The 19811-nt window shown below is 46.3% G+C and overlaps 1 long non-coding RNA gene across 1 annotated transcript; it reads right to left on the bottom strand.

Annotated features, from left to right (window-relative positions):
- Positions 1-15681: 15681 nt before the first annotated feature.
- LOC121000036 lies at positions 15682-19326 on the bottom strand. Its single transcript, XR_005778732.1, has 3 exons — positions 19237-19326; positions 16800-16931; positions 15682-15858 (listed from the first exon to the last, which is right to left on the bottom strand). It is a non-coding gene; the product is annotated as an uncharacterized LOC121000036 (long non-coding RNA).
- Positions 19327-19811: the final 485 nt, after the last annotated feature.

Below are 19811 nucleotides of genomic sequence, written 5' to 3'. Positions count from 1 at the left end.
CCTGGCTGTGCTGAAGTTGGTGGTTACGCTGACTGGATGAGGTGGAGGTAGAGGAGGAAGAGGCAACGAGAAGTGTCCTTCAATCCTCGGTGGCAGAAGGACATGCGCCAAACTGCTATCCGCCTCAGCCCAGTCACCACTGCATTAACCCAGTGTGCATTTAGGGAGATATAACGTCCCTGTCCGTGCTTACTGGTCCATGTATCGGTGGTTATGTTGACCTTGTCACAGATGGTGTTGCACAGTGAACACCTGATTTTGTCTGCCACTTGGTTGTGTATGGCAGGTATGACTCGCCTAGAAAAGTAGTGGCGGCTGGTAACTACGTACTGTGGGACAGCCACCGCCATAAGGTATTTAAAAGTCTCCCTCTCCACCAGATAGAATGACAGCATTTCAAAGGCCAGGGATTTGGAAATGCTGGCATTCAGGGCCAGGGATCGCTGGTGGGTAGGGGAGTACTTCCTCTTTCTCTCCAGTGTTTGGGGGATGGACAGCTGAACGCTTCCATAGGACATGCTGGGTGCCGGTGGTGGAGGTGGTGTTGTTGCTGCCACATCCTCTGTTTGCGGGGTGGCAGGTGCCACTCTCACTCCAGAGGGGGAGGAAGAGGCCGAGACTTCAGCAGAAGAGGGAGCAGGAGAAGCCTGAGATCTTTTGTGGTTTTTGAGGTGTACAGTCGTGGCCAAAAGTTTTGAGAATTACATAAATATTGGAAATTGGAAAAGTTGCTGCTTAAGTTTTTATAATAGCAATTTTTCACATACTCCAGAATGTTATGAAGAGTGATCAGATGAATTGCTTAGTCCTTCTTTGCCATGAAAATTAACTTAATCCCAAAAAAAACTTTCCACAGCATTTCATTGCTGTCATTAAAGGACCTGCTGAGATCATTTCAGTAATTGTCTTGTAAACTCAGGTGAGAATGTTGACGAGCACAAGGCTGGAGATCATTATGTCAGGCTGATTGGGTTAAAATGACAGACTTGACATGTTAAAAGGAGGGTGATGCTTGAAATCATTGTTCTTCCATTGTTAACCATGGTGACCTGCAAAGAAACGCGTGCAGCCATCATTGCGTTGCATAGAAATGGCTTCACAGGCAAGGATATTGTGGCTACTAAGATTGCACCTCAATCAACAATTTATAGGATCATCAAGAACTTCAAGGAAAGAGGTTCAATTCTTGTTAAGAAGGCTTCAGGGCGTCCAAGAAAGTCCAGCAAGCGCCAGGATCGTCTCCTAAAGAGGATTCAGCTGCGGGATCGGAGTGCCACCAGTGCAGAGCTTGCTCAGGAATGGCAGCAGGCAGGTGTGAGCGCATCTGCACGCACAGTGAGGCGAAGACTTTTGGAAGATGGCCTGGTGTCAAGAAGGGCAGCAAAGAAGCCACTTCTCTCCAAAAAAAACATCAGGGACAGATTGATCTTCTGCAGAAAGTATGGTGAATGGACTGCTGAGGACTGGGGCAAAGTCATATTCTCCGATGAAGCCTCTTTCTGATTGTTTGGGGCATCTGGAAAAAGGCTTGTCCGGAGAAGAAAAGGTGAGCGCTACCATCAGTCCTGTGTTATGCCAACAGTAAAGCATCCTGAGACCATTCATGTGTGGGGTTGCTTCTCATCCAAGGGAGTGGGCTCACTCACAATTTTGCCCAAAAACACAGCCATGAATAAAGAATTGTACCAAAACACCCTCCAACAGCAACTTCTTCCAACAATCCAACAACAGTCTGGTGAAGAACAATGCATTTTCCAGCACGATGGAGCACCATGCCATAAGGCAAAAGTGATAACTAAGTGGCTCGGGGACCAAAACGTTGACATTTTGGGTCCATGGCCTGGAAACTCCACAGATCTTAATCCCATTGAGAACTTGTGGTCAATCCTCAAGAGGCGGGTGGACAAACAAAAACCCACTAATTCTGACAAACTCCAAGAAGTGATTATGAAAGAATGGGTTGCTATCAGTCAGGAATTGGCCCAGAAGTTGATTGAGAGCATGCCCAGTCGAATTGCAGAGGTCCTGAAAAAGAAGGGCCAACACTGCGAATACTGACTCTTTGCATAAATGTCATGTAATTGTCGATAAAAGCCTTTGAAACGTATGAAGTGCGTGTAATTATATTTCACTACATCACAGAAACAACTGAAACAAAGATCTAAAAGCAGTTTAGCAGCAAACTTTGTGAAAACTAATATTTGTGTCATTCTCAAAACTTTTGGCCATGACTGTATATGTCGGGCCCATCTACTGAACGACAAGGTGGCTTCTCATCAGATGGGGCCTACTCTAATATGCCTCTCCTGGGCCCAGACAAATATGGACAAATATGGATTTAGAGGGGTATCCTTAATAAGACAAATATGGATTTAGAGGGGTATCCCTTAAACTTCTGAGAACTACACCAGCTGGAACAATGATTTCTATTGTTTCAGGTGCTGAGTTCTTCAAATCTGCAAAACTGTTTAACCTTCTGGACCCATTCTTAATGAGATGAAGATTATCATATTATCGCATTCCATATCAGACCTCAGATCAGACCCCAATATCAGATCCCCAAATCACACCAAAAATAACTACATTAGCTTACCTCTCTAGACAGTGCCACCCCTATGTACATCCAGCCACTTTTCCTGCATTCTCTGTTCCCTGTTTTTCTCCGGGCCTGCGCTACACTGTGACCTGACATTACACAGCATCAGGTCATGGTGTGCGCACCAAGGTGTATGAAGCCAAGACAGTGCAGCATGGTGCCCGCAGAAGTCCAGGGGGTGGTGAGTACAGCCAATGTTAACAGTGCCTCAGCAGTGTGTTCTACCAAGCACCCAAGCACAATGGAAGTCAATGGAAGAAACCCAGACACCCCTTGCTCTGAAGAGGGGAGGGTGTCGGGACTCTAGTTCGGCTTAGGAGTCCCTGCTCTGACTCCATATATAGCTATATCCATATATAGAGTCAGTGCTTGGGGACACCCCAGTGTATTTAAATCTAAGTTCTGAAAAGTTTTTGCTGGGATTTGAACTCCCAACCTTATACATTAGAGTTAAAGACCTTATCCACTCAGCTAAAAAGCTGAATGCTACACTGTGTCAGAAAAATCTCATAGCAGTTTCTGATCTAGTGAGTATTCCTATTCAGCAGAAGGCTTATTTTATATTTATGTGCAGGTTAACATGTAGCTATATAGTATAGTGGTTAACATCCTTGCCTCTAATGTACAAGGTTGGGAGTTTGAATCCTGGCAGAAACTTTTCAGAAATAGATTAAATTTATTTATATAAAGCTACATGTTAACCTACACAGGAATATAAAATAAGTCTTCTGCTGAATAGGAATAGTCGCTACATCAGAAATTACTATGAGGTTCTGATTAAACAGTTTAGCATTCTGAAACAGTTTAGCATTCATCTTGATAGCTGAGAGGATAAGGTCTTTGCCTCTAATGTACAAGGGGTTAGGAGATCAAATCTTGGCAGAAACTTTTCAGAAATAGATGCTAAATTACATTTAAATACACTGACTCGAGCACACGCAGTGTTTGGCCGAGCATGCTCAATGAACACTAGCAGAGATGCCTGTCTGCCTTCTAAACAGGCTTATGTAGCAAAGTAAGAAAAATAGCTAAGTCAACCCCACATCTGCAAGTAGGTCTTTCAGGACAAAAGCCCTTGTTCAGAAAAAAAAGCAGATAAGAACAGCTTTTCTAGTTTGGGACCTTTGAGGAAAACTCTGGGTGGGTACTATTTCTATTATGGAGACCAGTTGATATACGTGATGACTATTGTAGGTTGAACAATGCTCCTCGTGATTTCTGGATAAAATATATGCAAACTATCATGTCTAACATCTTATGGCATCAGATAGGTTTAGGAAAGCTAATTTGAATATGTTTCGAAGAAAGCCAGAGGAGCATCGCCTATGCTACAATACAGGGGCGTAGCTAGAAATGACTGGGCCCTATAGCAAAAAAAAATTATGGCCCCCCCCTCCCGGATTTCCCACCCCCACACACCTCTCGGACCTCGCCGCCACATCCGCAGTTCCTCATGCAGTTGCGACGGTTATGCGTAGGACTGAGCACATACAGTTAGTCACTGGCAACGCATTTGTGCCAGTGTAGGAAATGTATGAATCTAAATGTCTGTGTATTAAAGAAAATTGTTAAATTGTACAGGGGTCTGTAACACAAGAAGGTGAAAGTACATATCGTGGGGTGTGTATGCGCATTAGACAGAAGGTAGGGATATGTATCTTGTGTAGTTTGGGTATTAGGGAGAGTAAGGGGTATATATCAAGTGCTGATACACGTGTAGGTGAAGAGCCGCTTTGACATAATTTGTCTCTTTCATATTATAAGCTCCCCTTATATATAATTTACTTACAGTTCTGAAGACTTAGGGGTGCTGGCTGGCTTTGTCTCAGGGGTGCTGGCAGGCTTGGTCTCAAGGGTGCTGGCAGGCTTGGTATCAGGGGTGCTGGCAGGCTTGGCCGGGCAGAAGGAGTGTGGGAGACTGTGAGGCCTTTTTTCTCCAAGCTGCTCCAGAAAATAAATATTTTTCATTATACCTCAGGTCAGACCACCAATCAGACCCCCAATGTAAATCAGACCTCAGCTAACAGCCCCAATAAGATCCCCAATGGTAATAAGACCCCAATAAGACCTCAGATCACACCTCAGCTCAGACCCCAATATGAATGACCCCCAATCAGACCTCAGATAAGAGCCCTCAGTAGCCTCATAGCAGCCCCAAGTAGCCTCATAGCAGCCCCCAGTAGCCTCTCCATCAGCCCCCAGTAGCCTCTCCATCAGCCCCCAGTAGCCTCTCCATCAGCCCCCCAGTAGCCTCTCCATCAGCCCCCCAGTAGCCTCTCCATCAGCCCCCCAGTAGCCTCTCCATCAGCCCCCCAGTAGCCTCTCCATCAGCCCCCCAGTAACCTCTCCATCAGCCCCCAGTAGCCTCTCCATCAGCCCCCAGTAGCCTCTCCATCAGCCCCCCAGTAGCCTCTCCATCAGCCCCCAGTAGCCTCTCCATCAGCCCCCAGTGCCTCTCACCAGCCCCCAGTGCCTCTCACCAACCCCCAGTACCCTCTCCATTAGCCCCCAGTGCCTCTCACCAGCCCCCAGTACCATCTCCATCAGCCCCCAACCCCCCCCCCCCCCCAGTATTAAAATCATTCATTGGTGGGCAGTATGCCCTCCCTCTCCTGTATTAAAATCATTCATTGTTGGGCAGTGTGCCCCCCGGTATTAAAATCATTGGTGGGCAGTGTGTCCCCTGCCCTCCCCTGTATTAAAATCATTCATTGGTGGGCAGTGTGACCCCCTGCCCCCCCCGGTATTAAAATCATTGGTGGGCAGTGTGTCCACTGCCCTCCCCTGTATTAAAATCATTCATTGGTGGGCAGTGTGCCCCCCCTCCCCTGTATTAAAATCATTCATTGGTGGGCAGTGTGCCCCCCCTCCCCTGTATAAAAATCATTCATTGGTGGGCAGTTCCCCCCCTCCCCTGTATTAAAATCATTTATTGGTGGGCAGTGTGCCCCCCCTCCCCTGTATTAAAATCATTCATTGGTGGGCAGTGTGCCCCCCCCTCCCCTGTATTAAAATAATCCATTGGTGGGCAGTGTGCCCCCCCTTCCCTGTATAAAAATAATTTATTGGTGGGCAGTGTGCCCCCCCTCCCCTGTATTAAAATCATCCATTGGTGGGCAGTGTGTCCCCCCCTCCCCTGTATAAAAATCATTCATTGGTGGGCAGTTCCCCCCCTCCCCTGTATTAAAATCATTTATTGGTGGGCAGTGTGCCCCCCCCTCCTCTGTATTAAAATCATTCATTGGTGGGCAGTGTGCCCCCCCTCCCCTGTATTAAAATCATTAATTGGTGGGCAGTTTGCCCCCCCCCCCGTATCAAAATCATTGGTGGGCAGTGTGCCCTCCAGCCCCCCCCCATCAGTGGTGTCAGCGGCAGTTAGTAAGTTACTCTGCAGCATACTTACATCATTACATGTGCTGTGGCCGCCTGGCGCTCTTTCTTCTTGTAACGCGTCACAGGTCTGTGCGGCGGATTGCTTATGCTTATAGCAATGCGACGCACAGACCTGTGACGAGTTACAAGAAGGAGGAGCGCCCGGCGGCCACAGCGCATGTAAGTATGACTAACTGACCATGGCAGCCAGGAATTCAGTAGCGTCCTGGCTGCCATGGTAACCGATCGGAGCCCCAGCATTACACTGCTGGGACTCCGATCGGAGCTGCCGCTGCCACCAATGAGGAGAGGGGGGGCCCCGATCGCACCGCCACTTGAATTTTTTTTTTTATCCTCAGCCGGCATCCTGGGCCCCCAGTGGCGTAGGGCCCCATAGCCATTGCTATGGCTGCTATGGCGATCCCTACGCCACTGCTACAATATTACTCATGAGTACTTGGTGTACCATGGGCTCTCCATAATGAAAAAGAATACCCCTTAGATAACGCATATATATTGTTCAGATCCACACATTTCCATACTAGGTGCTCTTAGCAGCTGTTTCTCAGAGAAATTTTGTACAGTACTGTATGTGAATAGGATCTTACATACACTATAACACATTATCCAAAACTAGTGGTTCTCTTGAACAAGCACACATGAGGAGAAACCATATGAGAATTTGAGGATTGCTTTATTCTCCTTATCTGTCAGGTCAATGCCCAGCTACTTTATCCACAAAGATATAAAATCAGGAAATAGTGTTTGAACAAAAACTGGGGTAGGATTAATTTTTAGAATGTCTTCAGTGTGTATCTGTTTAGTGCAGCTCATAGGGTTAGCTGTTCTGTGTATTTGGTGTCTAGAAGCATCAGAAGGAGGCTAGTAGGCATGCAAAGGGACAATGGCAAGGCCAAGATAGGGGCAAAGCTTTGTCAAGTCTCACATACTCCCTTAAATAGAGGGCTGAAGGAGTGCTGTCGAACGACTTTGAGCTCACAGAACCACAGGGTATTCAGCAATGGGAAGCCTCTCTCAGGTCAGGTCAACAGACTTTCAGTGTTTGAATTACATGGGTTGGTCAGGTTGAAACATCTCTGAAGTTGTACTGTTTTTTTTTTTTCTCAAAAGGGCATGTAGGTCACTACTGCTAGAATAAATAATGACAGGGAGTTTGGTCCTACTCAATCTAAGCTTGCTTCATTTTGACAAAAGTGATGTTTTGGGCATTGGAATAGCACAATTGGTCCGTTTGGGTGTCACCACACCACCGTGGCTCTGAAAACCCTCTCTGAGATGACACTGGAGGCTGGGCAAGAAATAAGTTTAGGTTTAGGTAAGACTGAATCTGGGCATTGAGGAAGGACCTGTCTGCTGACTGGCCTTAGCTTGGCGTGACAAGTGGAAAAACAGCTCCATCATGTTCAGGAGACTAAAATGGTTGATGCTGCTGCAGCTTCTGCTGATCATGGCGGCAGGAGGGTGATGGCTCTGTGGGGGCAGAGAGGGGCCTCCCTTGCCTACCCGCTGGTGGCAGGCATCTGCTTGCCTCAGGCTGTAGCAAGCTGCATACATAGTTTCCTGGTTATAGTGTAATTTTGCTTTCCTTTCTGAGAGAAGAAAACATTCCTCCATTTTACATCGGTAGCAAGGGTCTAAAAGCATGGCTATCCGGTAATCATCAAATTGCTTGATGTCAACGATACACCTGTCATTGCGTAAGCAAGTAAGCATAATGGTTTGGCCAGGTCCTGCCTGACTGAGACAACCTTGATACTAGTAGGCGGGCACAGATGTGTTTTGATCAAAATATATTGGTTAAAAATCTCAGATTTTAACATATCAGAATGAGTGCTTAATCCATATCTAATGTTTGCATCTATTGTGTTGGTGCATTATTTTATGTGATTTTTCTTTTATTAATGTAGCCAAGCACATCCGCATATTCAATTATTTATATCGAACAGGATGTTTTTTTTAATCTTTTTTTTCTGTGATTTTTGTTTAGTCTGTAGTATACACTTGAAGAAGTGGCACCTTCAAGTGTGAATGTGCTTCTTTTTTATATATTGAGAGTAGCATTTTTGTACACTTTTGCCCCACCTATCCCACAGGTGACTTTGATTAGGTGGTACTTTGAGCTATGCGTGCTCTTCCTCTCCTTGGATGCTGGACTGCACACAGAGGTAACAAAAAGCAGCACACTATACAGTATATGTAGGGTCTGCCCTCCTGAGTTCAGATGCCCAATGGAATAGGTAGGTTTAGAGTAGGTCCTGCCTGACTGAGACCACCTTTGTGCTGGTAGGCGGGCACAGATGTGTTTTGATCAAAATATATTGGCTGAGAGTCTCAGATTTTATCATATCCGAACGAGGGCTTAGTCAATATATAATGTTTGCATCTATTATGTTAGTGCATTATTTTCTGTGATTTTATAAATATAGCCATGCACATCCGCATATTCAATTATTACATTGTGCAGGATTTTTATTTATTTTTTCTGTGATTTTTGTTCAGCATGCCCAAAGAGCCAGTTCTTTCCACCTCTGCCCCCAATGAGATGATTGAGCGTTGTGGCCGGTGTCACCATCATCATCATCATACTCTTTCTCCTCCGACTCCAACTCCTCTTCCTCCTCCTTAAGTGGCAGCACCTCCTGACTCATGGGAGTTTCTAATTGTGGGTCCCCCAACATCTACAGGGACACCTGTTGCATGAGTGTCAGTGTCTCTTTAAAATACATATGAGGGGGATGAGGGACAACTGCAGCATAAATGGCATGAGCTGCCAGTGCCCAAACAGGAAACAACACATGCTCCCTGCTGAAGCAGTCTGGTAACATAGTTAGTTCAGCCTGTTATCCTGCAAGTTGATCCACGAGAAGGCAAAAAAAAAACTGTGAGGTAGAAGCCAATTTTCCTAACTTTTAGGGGGGGGGGGATTAATTCCTGACTCCAATCAGGCAATTAAAATAACTCACTGGATCAACGACCCTTCTCCAGAAATCTAGTCACTATAAACTATAATATCATTACACTCCACAAATACATCCAGCCCCCTTTTGAACTTGTTTAGTGAATTCACCATCACCACCTCCTCAGGCAGAGAGTTCCATAGTGTAACTGCTCTTACCGTAAAGAATCCTCTTCTATGTTGTGTACAAACCTTCTTTCCTCCAGACGCAGAGGATGTCCCCTCGTCACAGTCCTGGGGATAAATAGATGATGGGATAGATCTCTGTACTGACCCCTGATATATTTATACATAGTAATTAGATTTCCCCTCAGTCGTCTATTTGTGAATAACCCTAATTTTGATAATTTTTCAGGGTACTGTAGTCCACCCATTCAAGGTATTACTTTAGTATATAGACATGTGAGGACACACTCACATGTGGTGAAACAATGGAGTAGATGAGTATCTTTGGTTGTAATTATATTTATTTTTTGCACAAAACGGGAGAGATCTTCTATGTTGATAACATTTGAAATGTCTTAAGAATATTTAGTGAAGTATGCTGTATAATCATAAATGGATGATATTCCTGAATGTGTAAGTATTCCTTTGATAAGATATAACAGTATAATGTTCTGTGTGAGCTGAGTACATACAGATGTAGCATGTAAACTTAATATTAACCACTTGCCATCTGGGCCATTTGCCCCCTTCCTGACCAGGCCTAATTTTGCAAAACTGACATATCTCACTTTATGTGGTAATAACTTTGGAACGCCTTTATTTATCCAAGTAATTCAGAGATTGTTTTCTCGTGACACATTGTACTTCATGATAGTCATAAATTTGAGTCAAAATATTTCACCTTCATTTATGAAAAAATCCCAAATTTACCCAAAAATTTGAAAATTTCGCAATTTTAGAAATTTCTATTTCTCTGCTTTTAAAACAGAAAGTGATACCTCATAAAATATTTATTACTTAACATTCCCCATATGTCTACTTTATGTTGGCATCATTTTTGAAATGTCATTTTATTTTTTTAGGACGTTAGAAGGCTTAGAAGTTTAAATGCAATTCTTAAAATTTTTAAGAAAATTGCCAAAACCCACTTTTTAAGGACCAGTTCAGGTCTGAAGTCACTTTGTGGGGCCTACATAGGGGATACCCCCATAAATGACCCCATTGTAGAAACTACACCCCTCAAGGTATTCAAAACCGATTTTTACAAACTTTGTTAACCCTTTAGGCGTTCCACAGGAATTAAAGGAAAATGGAGATCAAATTTTAAAATTTCCCTTTTTTTGGCAGATTTTCCATTTTAATCCAATTTTTTCTTTAACACATCGATGGTTAACAGCCAAACAAAACTCAATATTTATTACCCAGATTCTGCGGTTTACAGAAACACCCCACATGTGGTCATAAACTGCTGTATGGGCACACGGCAGGGCGCAGAAGAAAAGGAACTCCACATGGTTTTTAGATGCCATGTCCCATTTGAAGCCCCCTGATGCACCCTTACAGTAGAAACTCCCAAGAAGTGACCCCATTTTGGAAACTAGGGGATAAGGTGCCAGTTTTATTAGTACTATTTTTGGGTACATATGATTTTTTGATCATTCATTATAACACTTTATGGGGCAAGGTGACCAAAAAATTGGTTGTTTTAGCACAGTTTCTATTTATTTATTTTTACAGCGTTTATCTGAGGGGTTCAGTCAAGTGACATTTTTATAGAGCAGATTGTTATGGACGTGGCGATACCTAATATGTATACTTTTTCTCATTTATTAAAGTTTTACACAATAATAGCATTTTTGAAACAAAAAAAATATGTTTTAATGTGTCCATGTTCTGAGAGCTATAGTTTTTTTATTTTTTGAGAGATTTTCTTATGTAGGGGCTCATTTTTTGCGGGATGAGGTGACGGTTTTATTGGTACCATTTTGTGGGATATACGCGTTTTTGATCACTTGGTGTTGCACCTTTTGTGATGTAAGGTGACAAAAATTGCTTGTTTTGACACATTTTTTTTTTTTTTTTTTTTTTTTTTTTTTACGGTGTTCACCCTAGGGGTTAGGTCATGTGATATTTTTATAGAGCTGGTTTTTACAGACGCGGCAATACCTAATATGTATACTTTTTTAATTTTTTTTACTTTAACACAATAATAGCATTTTTGAAACCAAAAAAATGATGTTTTATTTTCTCCATGTTCTAAGAGCTATATTTTTTTTTATTTTTTGAGAGATTCTTATGTAGGGGCTCATTTTTTGCGGGATGAGGTGACGGTTTTATTGGTACCATTTTGTGGGATATACGCGTTTTTGATCACTTGGTGTTGCACCTTGTGTGATGTAAGGTGACAAAAATTGCTTGTTTTGACACCGTTTTTTTTTTTTTTTTACGGTGTTCACCCAAGGGGTTAGGTCATGTGATATTTTTATAGAGCTGGTTTTTACGGACGCGGCAGTACCAAATATGTCTATTTTATTTTTTCTATTTTTAATTTTTTTTTTTTATTCCTTACTTGGGGACTTTATTTTTTCAACCCTTTATTATTATTTTATTTTATTTTTTTACACTTTTCGTCCCCATAAGGTCATACAAGACCTCTGGGGGGACATTTACTTCACTTTTTCTTTTTTTTTTCACTGTTGATTTCTCCTGTAACTGGGGCTGACATAGTAGCCCCAGTTACAGAAGAAATGCAGCCCCCAGAGAGGCTGTACAGCATAATTCTGCGCTGTACAGCCTCAGAGCAGGGCTGATCGAGGTCTGTGAAAGACCTCACACAGCTCCTGCACTCTCCGGTCCCGGCGGTCACATGACCGCCGGGCCGGAACAGGAAACACATAGCGCTTCCTGCTCTGCATGCACAGCGCTCGGTGAGCGGTGTCTATGCAGCGATCCAGAAGGCAGGGACACCTGGGAACTGTCCCTGCCTTCTCTAAGGATTGCCCTGCTGTCACTGACAGCGGGCAACCCGATCAGCAGCTGCACGATTAGCGTGCAGCTGCAGTTTCTGAACGGACGTTTTAAAACGTGCGTTCAGAAATAGAGATCCACCCATAGGACGTTTATATCCTATGGGCGGACGGGAGGTGGTTAACCCTTGTGCACTCAGCATATTTGTACAGTTCATTTACATGTACCCAGTTTGCACATAGCACTTTCATGTACTCAGCCTGCACATAGCACTCTTATGTATATTCAAATGCAATTTTTATGCAACATCAGTATATTGAGCTGATTAACAGGACTTATTATTATATATATCCAGCTTGCACATAGCACTTTTATGTATCGAGCTTGCACATAGCACTTTTATGTACTGAGCTTGCGCGTAGCACCTTGTATATTTAGTTTACACGCTACATCCGTATGTACTCAGCTCACACAGAACATTATACTGCTATATCCCATCAAAGGAATACTTACACATTCAGGAATATCATCCATCTATGATTATACAGCATCCGTCACTAAATATTCTTAAGACATTTTAACTTTTATCAACATAGAAGATCTATCCCGTTTTGTGCAAAAAATAAATATAATTACAACCAAAGATACTCCTCTACTCCATTGTTTCACCGCATGTGAGTGTGCCATCACATCTCTATATACCAAACTAACTTATCACACGTTTTTTGGGTGTACCGTTGATTGAGCACCTCTATCCATAATACTAGATTGGTGAGCCACTGAATAACTACATTGCAAAGTTATTACTTTAGTTGCCCTCCTCTGAACCCTCTTCAGCTCTGCTATGTCTGCCTGGTTCACAGGAGCCCAGAACTGTACACAGTACTCCATGTGTGGTCTTACTAGTGATTTGTAAAGTGGCAGGACTATCTTCTCATCATGGCATCTATGCCCCTTTTGATGCAACCCATTATCTTATTTGCCCTGGCAGCAGCTACCTGACAATGGTTTCTACAGTTTAGTTTGCTGTTCACTAAGTCCTTTTCCATGTCAGTGTTACCCATTATTTTACCAATCAGAATAACTACCTGGATCAACGACCTCTCCAGAGATCTAATAACTGTAATATTATTACACTGCAGAAATACATCCAGCCCCCTCTTGAACTATTTTAGTGAATTCACCATCCACTCCTCAGGCAGAGAGTTCCATAATCTCACTGCTCTTACTGTAAAGAATCCATTTGGTCAGTAATCCATTACTATTGCTAAATCCAAAAAAACAGGAGTGGATCCAAAACAGAGATGACACGTGAATGGAATATTTGCATGTCTTCTGTGTTTTGGACCCACTCCTGCTTTTGGCTACCAAATCATAAGCCAATTCTGATGCAAAATAGTGACCATATCATACAGGCCTTACAGCTGCTACACAGACAGGATCCATTGTGCATCTCATTTTTTCTTCCTTCTGACAGATCAGAAGAAGGGTCAAATAAATGATGATGTCAACCAGGCCAAAAAGGCAAAATAGTGGCCCAGTCATGAAGTGGGGAGGGTGGAAACAGCATAAGAAGTCCACAGAGTGGCCCAATGACAGAGTGGTGAGGTGGCAGAAGCATGAGGAGACCACAGAGTGGTGAGGTGGCAGCAACATGTGGAGACCACAGAGTGGTAAGGTGGAAGCAGCATGAGGAGACCACAGAGTGGTGAGGTGGCAGCAGCATGAGGAGACCACAGAGTGGTGATGTGGAAGCAGCATGAGGAGACCACATAGTGGCCCAGTGACATAGTGTTGAGGTAGCAGCAGCATGAGGAGACCACAGAGTGGTGATGTGGCAGGAGCATGAGGAGACCACAGAGTGGTGAGGTGACAGCAGCATGAGGAGACCACAGAGTGGCCCAGTGACATAGTGGTGAGATGGCAGCAGCATGACACTGCAAGCCCTGGAAAGCGTTCCTCACCACATGAGAATGGCTGAAAAGATTAAGAGTCTCCTGGACATTGCCAGCACCTTGTGCAAACCAGTGCATTTTTTTAAAAGACCATGCAGAGAGCATGTCTTATTTCCCCTAAGTTCACGGCTGCCAGAATGTTATGCCTTATTGCCCAGTTGGAGTCGGCAAGGGGAAAACCAGTGGGATATTTGCTGCTTCATGTACTTGAATAACTGCTCGCCAGTATGGCTATTCTCTTCCAGGCCAATCAGCTCCAACATGGCGTGGCAATGCTTGACTAGACACGTGATAGAAAGGAGTGGTAGAGTGAGTGATGCTGTGGCCTACTGCTGTGGGGACAGGACCGTGTTCATGGAGGAGGAATTGGAGGGGGCAGATAAGTAACTGCTGTGGGAGTTAGCCCCATGATATGGTAGGAGGGGATCAAAAAGACCTGGTCATGTTGCTGGGGTGCTGCCTCTCCACTGCCGCAAAAAACATTGACCCAGTGTGCCGTGAAAGACATGTACTGTCCTTGCCCGTAACAGCTGGTCCAGGTGTCCACCGTGGAGCGCAGACTGTTGGTAGTTACTTTCAGGAAAGGAGAAGGGGTGAGGGAACCATCTAACCCTTGGCCCCAACATGCCCTCCCACCACAAATGACACAGACAACCTTGTCACGTTTATAACTTTTATTTAACAATTTTGTTGGGTGGTAGTCAGCCACAGCTAATTCTTTAAACGGCATAACCATAGCTGAGCCCATGCGATCCGCCAGCTGCTGGCCTCCCAGCGGGCGGATGACGCCAGTTCACCTGCTCAGTAACCAACTTCTCTTTACCAGCCGCCAGCTGTGACTTAATAGGATGCCCCAATTAACAAGACCTACATGACCAAAAACCCACCAACATAAACCTTGTATCCAAACAATAGGGAGGGAGGGAGGGAGGGATACAGCGCTTCTGCAAAGAGGAAGAGGGAGGGGACGCAGAGCCTTATAAAGGGGCACTCAGCAGCACGCCCCTTCCTGCCGGCAGGATGCAACCATTAACCCCCAACGCACCAGAACCTTAACCCAAACGAATGGGGCCCTATAACAAGGATAGGGGACCTAGGAAAAGGGGAAGGGGGACCCACAGTCCATGTACACCCTCCCCATATGGTCAGGTGTCCACCAGACTGTTGGTAGTCACTTTCAGGAAAGGAGACGGGGTGAGGGAACCATCTAACCCTTGGCCCCAACATGCCCTCCCACCACAAATGACACAGACAACCTTGTCACATTTATAACTTTTATTTAACAATTTTGTTGGGTGGTAGTCGGCCACAGCTAATTCTTTAAACTGCATAACCATAGCTGAGCCCATGCGATCCGCCAGCCGCTGGCCTCCCAGCGGGCGGATGACGCCAGTTCACCTGCTCAGTAACCAACTTCTCTTTACCAGCCGCCACGGAGGAGACCCAACCTCACACGGGGCTCCGACCACCACCCAACAAGAACATGGCCTGCTCAATCCCGTCCTGGATACCAGAGAGAAAAATGTCCAGGCCGATATCGGACAAGTGGACACCATCCGGCCTCATCAATGATCTATTGTCCCCCTCCAACTGCCGATGACGAACAACTACTCCCCCGCGGGATCTAACAAAACGGGACATGCGAGCATTCACCGTCCGCCTGCACTTCTCGATGGCTTCACCATCCCTACTACTTTGCCGTACCGCCCGCGGCACAATCTCTGACCAGACTAAGATGACCTCCCGGAAAAAAGATGGAAAACGTTCCAAATCAGCCCGCATGAGCGTCAAGAGCTCAAGCAACGGCACTGACCCGATGTCATTGCCCCCCGCGTGGACCACCAACACAACAGGACCAATAGCCTGCGTGCCAATTTCCACCACCTGTGACAACAGCTGGGACCATCTGAGGCCCCGGATCCCCCTCCACGACACTCTCACATCACTGAAGCCCAGGGATCTCCCGCCGGGTCGACATTCGGCTCTCTGCGCTGCCCAGAAAATGTAGGAATGACCCACCATCCACACCGTCGGACCTACTGCGCCTGTGAAGAAACAACCATTAAAACCGCGAAACATTTATTTTTATTTATTTATTTATTTTTTATTTATTTATTTATTTTATTTTTTTAAACACATATACCCGGTCTCTTTCCATTCTTATTGTTCTATAACAGGTCCGGTCTAATATATCGCGCAAAACAAGCAGACTTCCACCTACCTATCCTCATCATAACCTCAGACTCTGGCAAACCCGCCCTAGCGGCTTCCGTCGCCGCCCAAATTCGAAAAGAATGAGTGCCAAATTCACTGGGATTCATACCAGACAACTCCAGACATGACTTAAAAACCGAAGTGAACTGGAACTTAGTCAGAGGGGAGCCATCAGCATGCGCCAAAAAGTTATGTCCCGGACCTCGCATGGAGCTATAACTAGACGTCAGCCGCACCGGGCATGACACACCGGGAACCGGGTGAAGGGGGATCCATGACCCGCTACCAAACTGGTCCATCTTGGAGCGACTCACCCTGATCCTCAACGCGCCATTACCCAGGACCACGTCAGCACAAGAAAGGCCACCTGGTCTGCTACCAGACGGAGCAACCAGCTCGCCTATCCGTAACGCTGCAAAGAATGCTATACTGAAACTAGCAGAAAACAACAGAACCTCGAACGGGGACCGACAGACGTCAGAAAGCTTAGCAATGAGTCTGCCTAACAGGTTAAATGATACCGGACGCCTACATTCACGATATACAAGTTCCTTCCTCCACCCCCAAAGAGCCTGGCGTATAATGAATCTCGGCCAATCGCGCAACTTAAAATGGAAGGCAACCCCTGACAATCTACGCTGCGCCACCGAAGCTGACACCCTGCTAGCGCGCAATTGCAACAACCATTCAACCGTTACCTCAAGGCGGAGATCATCACTGGATGCCACATCTCTCCCTCCCACCATGCTCTCCCAGTCCCCCCACGCCTTACCATGCGCCTGCCAAGTTGCAGGGGAAACCGAAGCCTGAATCAGCGGCATTAATTGTCGTCCACCAGGAGCCATAGGTGCTGCGGGCACTCCTTGCCTTCCAGATCTGCCTCCGGGTGAAGGGACCGAAACTCCTGCCAATGAAAACGGGAAAGAGCATCAGCAATCTTATTCTCTACCCCCGGAACATGACGAGCCCTGAAACAGATGTTAAACTCGAGACACCTAAGCACCAAATGCCGTAGCAATGACAAAACCGGGAGGGAAGAGGAAGAAAGACTGATAATACCATAAACCACCGACAGATTATCCGTCCAAAACGAAACATGTCTATTGGATAAACTCCTACCCCAAAGCTCTACCGCCACAATAATAGGGAACAGTTCTAGCAACGTGAGGTTACGGCACAACCCAGAGGAAGACCACGACACCGGCCATGAGGCAGCACACCACTCGTTCCCAAAAATGGCGCCGAAACCACAGGATCCCGCGGCATCGGAAAACAGACACAATTCCGAGTTAGGAACCACTTTAGACATATAACACGTATGCCCATTAAAAACCAGCAAAAAAGATCTCCAAACCTTTAAATCCTCTTTCAGGGACCTAGTAAGCCTGATATGATGACTAGGGGCTTTGACACCACACGAAGCCAACGACAAACGCCGTGCAAAAACCCGCCCCATGGGCATCACTCTGCACGCAAAGCACAGAAGACCTAACAAGGACTGAAGCTGAAGCAGAGTAAAATTCCTAACGGCTAGGAAACCGTCAATCAAGCCAAGAAGCTTCTGAAGCTTCTCGTCGGGAAGTCTAAAGACCATCTCCATCGTGTCAATCTCAATCCCCAGGAAAGACAAACGTGTCACAGGACCCTCCGTTTTCTCAACCGAAATGGGAACCCCAAACTGAGACATCCTCGCCAAGAAGTTGTCTAACAGGAATCGACAACCGCCCTCCGGACCGGGGGAAACAAACAGAAAGTCATCTAGGTAATGTAAAATAGATGTAGACCCAGTGTCATAACGAACAACCCATTCCAAAAAGGATCCGAACATCTCAAAATAATGACACGATATAGAACACCCCATTGGGAGACACGTGTCGTAGTAAAACAAACCATCTACACGGCAACCTAGCAAATGAAAACAATTAGGGTGAACCGGAAGGAGGCGGAACGCCGACTCTATGTCTGATTTTGCCAAGAGAGCCCCCCCTACCGGCTTCCCTGACCAACACATATGACACTGACGCATCCTCCGGGGTAATGGCATCATTCACAGACGAGCCCTTGGGATAAGACAGATGGTGTATCAACCGAAACTTACCCGCCTCCTTTTTAGGGACCACCCCCAGCGGAGAAACCCTCAGGTTGGGGAAAGGTAACTCAATAAACGGGCCCCTCATACGCCCCAATTCCACCTCTTTCACAACTTTTTCCTTGAGAACATCTGGGAAATCCCGAGCAGACCTCAGATTATCTGACAAGACCGGACAACGACTCAAGATAAACGGAATAAAGAACCCCTCTGAAAACCCCGCCCTCAGCTGCTCGGCCGCCTGCCTATTGGGGTAACTGTCTAGCCAGGGGGACATCTCTGCTACGCTCACCGGAGTTCTTAAGCAAACCCTGCTCGCCCAGTTTGGGGGGTCTAATGGGAGGGCGGGAACACTTATTGGCTGAATGGGGGCCACCACATGCGGAGCACTCATGCTTAAATCTACACAACCCCGCAAACCTGCAATTACCTTCATTGAACAACCAACATGACCCTGGTCGGCGGACGGCCACCGGGCCCGGGGAAGAAGACCCCCCTGGTCCAGCGGCCACCCCCGAAAAGGGGGGAGGTTTCTGCCCTACCATCAACCTAAGCCAGACATCCGTAGCCTTAACACCCCAACCCAAGTCCGGCTGCAATGCTAAGCGGCGCCTAAACTCCTCATCATAACGCCACCATGCAGAGCCACCGTGGCTTTTATAAGCGCTGTAAATGACGTCCTGGTATATAAACAATTCCGAACAGCGTTCGGGGTGGCGCTGACCCATGACACAACCCAAAACCGAAAAGGCTTGCAACCAATTATTCATTGTCTTCGCCACTTTCGGCCTCCGCTCATACGGCTTCTCCGGGAAGCGCCTCTCCTTATCCACCGTGTGTTGGTCCACAGATACTAGGGACCAGATATCTATATACTGATTGGCCCAAACCTTCTCCCTAATCGCCTCTTCTAAATGGGCTCCTAGCGAGCTAACTCCACAGAAACAAGAATCCTTATAAACACTAGCTAATGCTGGTACCGGCTTGACCGGGGGAGGAGGTGGGGGGGTAGGCTGGCTTAGCGGGGGCTGACTAAACTTCTCCAACAGCGCTTTTAACAACGCTGCTGTATCAGAACCCCCACTGCCCGATCCCCAGGCCCCCGTGAACTGGTACTCACCGGACGTAGAAGGAATCTGCTCCGACACAGGATTCGGCGCAGCAACTTCAGGTTGTGGAAAGGTCACTGGAACCAGGCTATCAACCCTGGAAGCATGGCTAGGCATCCGCCTCTTGCGCATCTTGTGCAAAACCCGACCAGACTCTCCTGAAGCAGCGGAGGACCCCTCAGAGGAGGATGGGGACCGCCACCTAGAAGATCTGGAGCGTCTACTCCACCGCGAATCGCCAGACCGGAGACGGGACTGACGCCTACGCGATCCCCGCCGACTCCCCCTTCGGCTCTCAACAGAGGAGGATGATGAATCAGATCCCACTCTGCGCCTGTGTGACCGCCTAGTGACAGAAGGGGTGGCCTGAGGCTGCTGGACAGGAGCCCCTGCAGCAGCTACTTGAGGAGCATTCATATTATCACCCACAGCAGCAGGCAAGTTCATAATGCCCCCCACCAGGGCAGATGACACAGTGGGTACGTCCACCCCTTGCTCAGCAACAGCAGGGGGGGTTGGGAGAGGTGGGGGCTGAGCACTAGGAGGGTTAGGTGGCGAATCCCCAGAGGGAGGACTGCTAACATTC

Source organism: Bufo bufo, chromosome 4 (assembly GCF_905171765.1).
Source record: "Bufo bufo chromosome 4, aBufBuf1.1, whole genome shotgun sequence".
In the NCBI taxonomy this organism is placed as follows: Eukaryota; Metazoa; Chordata; class Amphibia; order Anura; family Bufonidae; genus Bufo; species Bufo bufo.
This window is presented reverse-complemented; position numbering and strand designations above follow the sequence as displayed.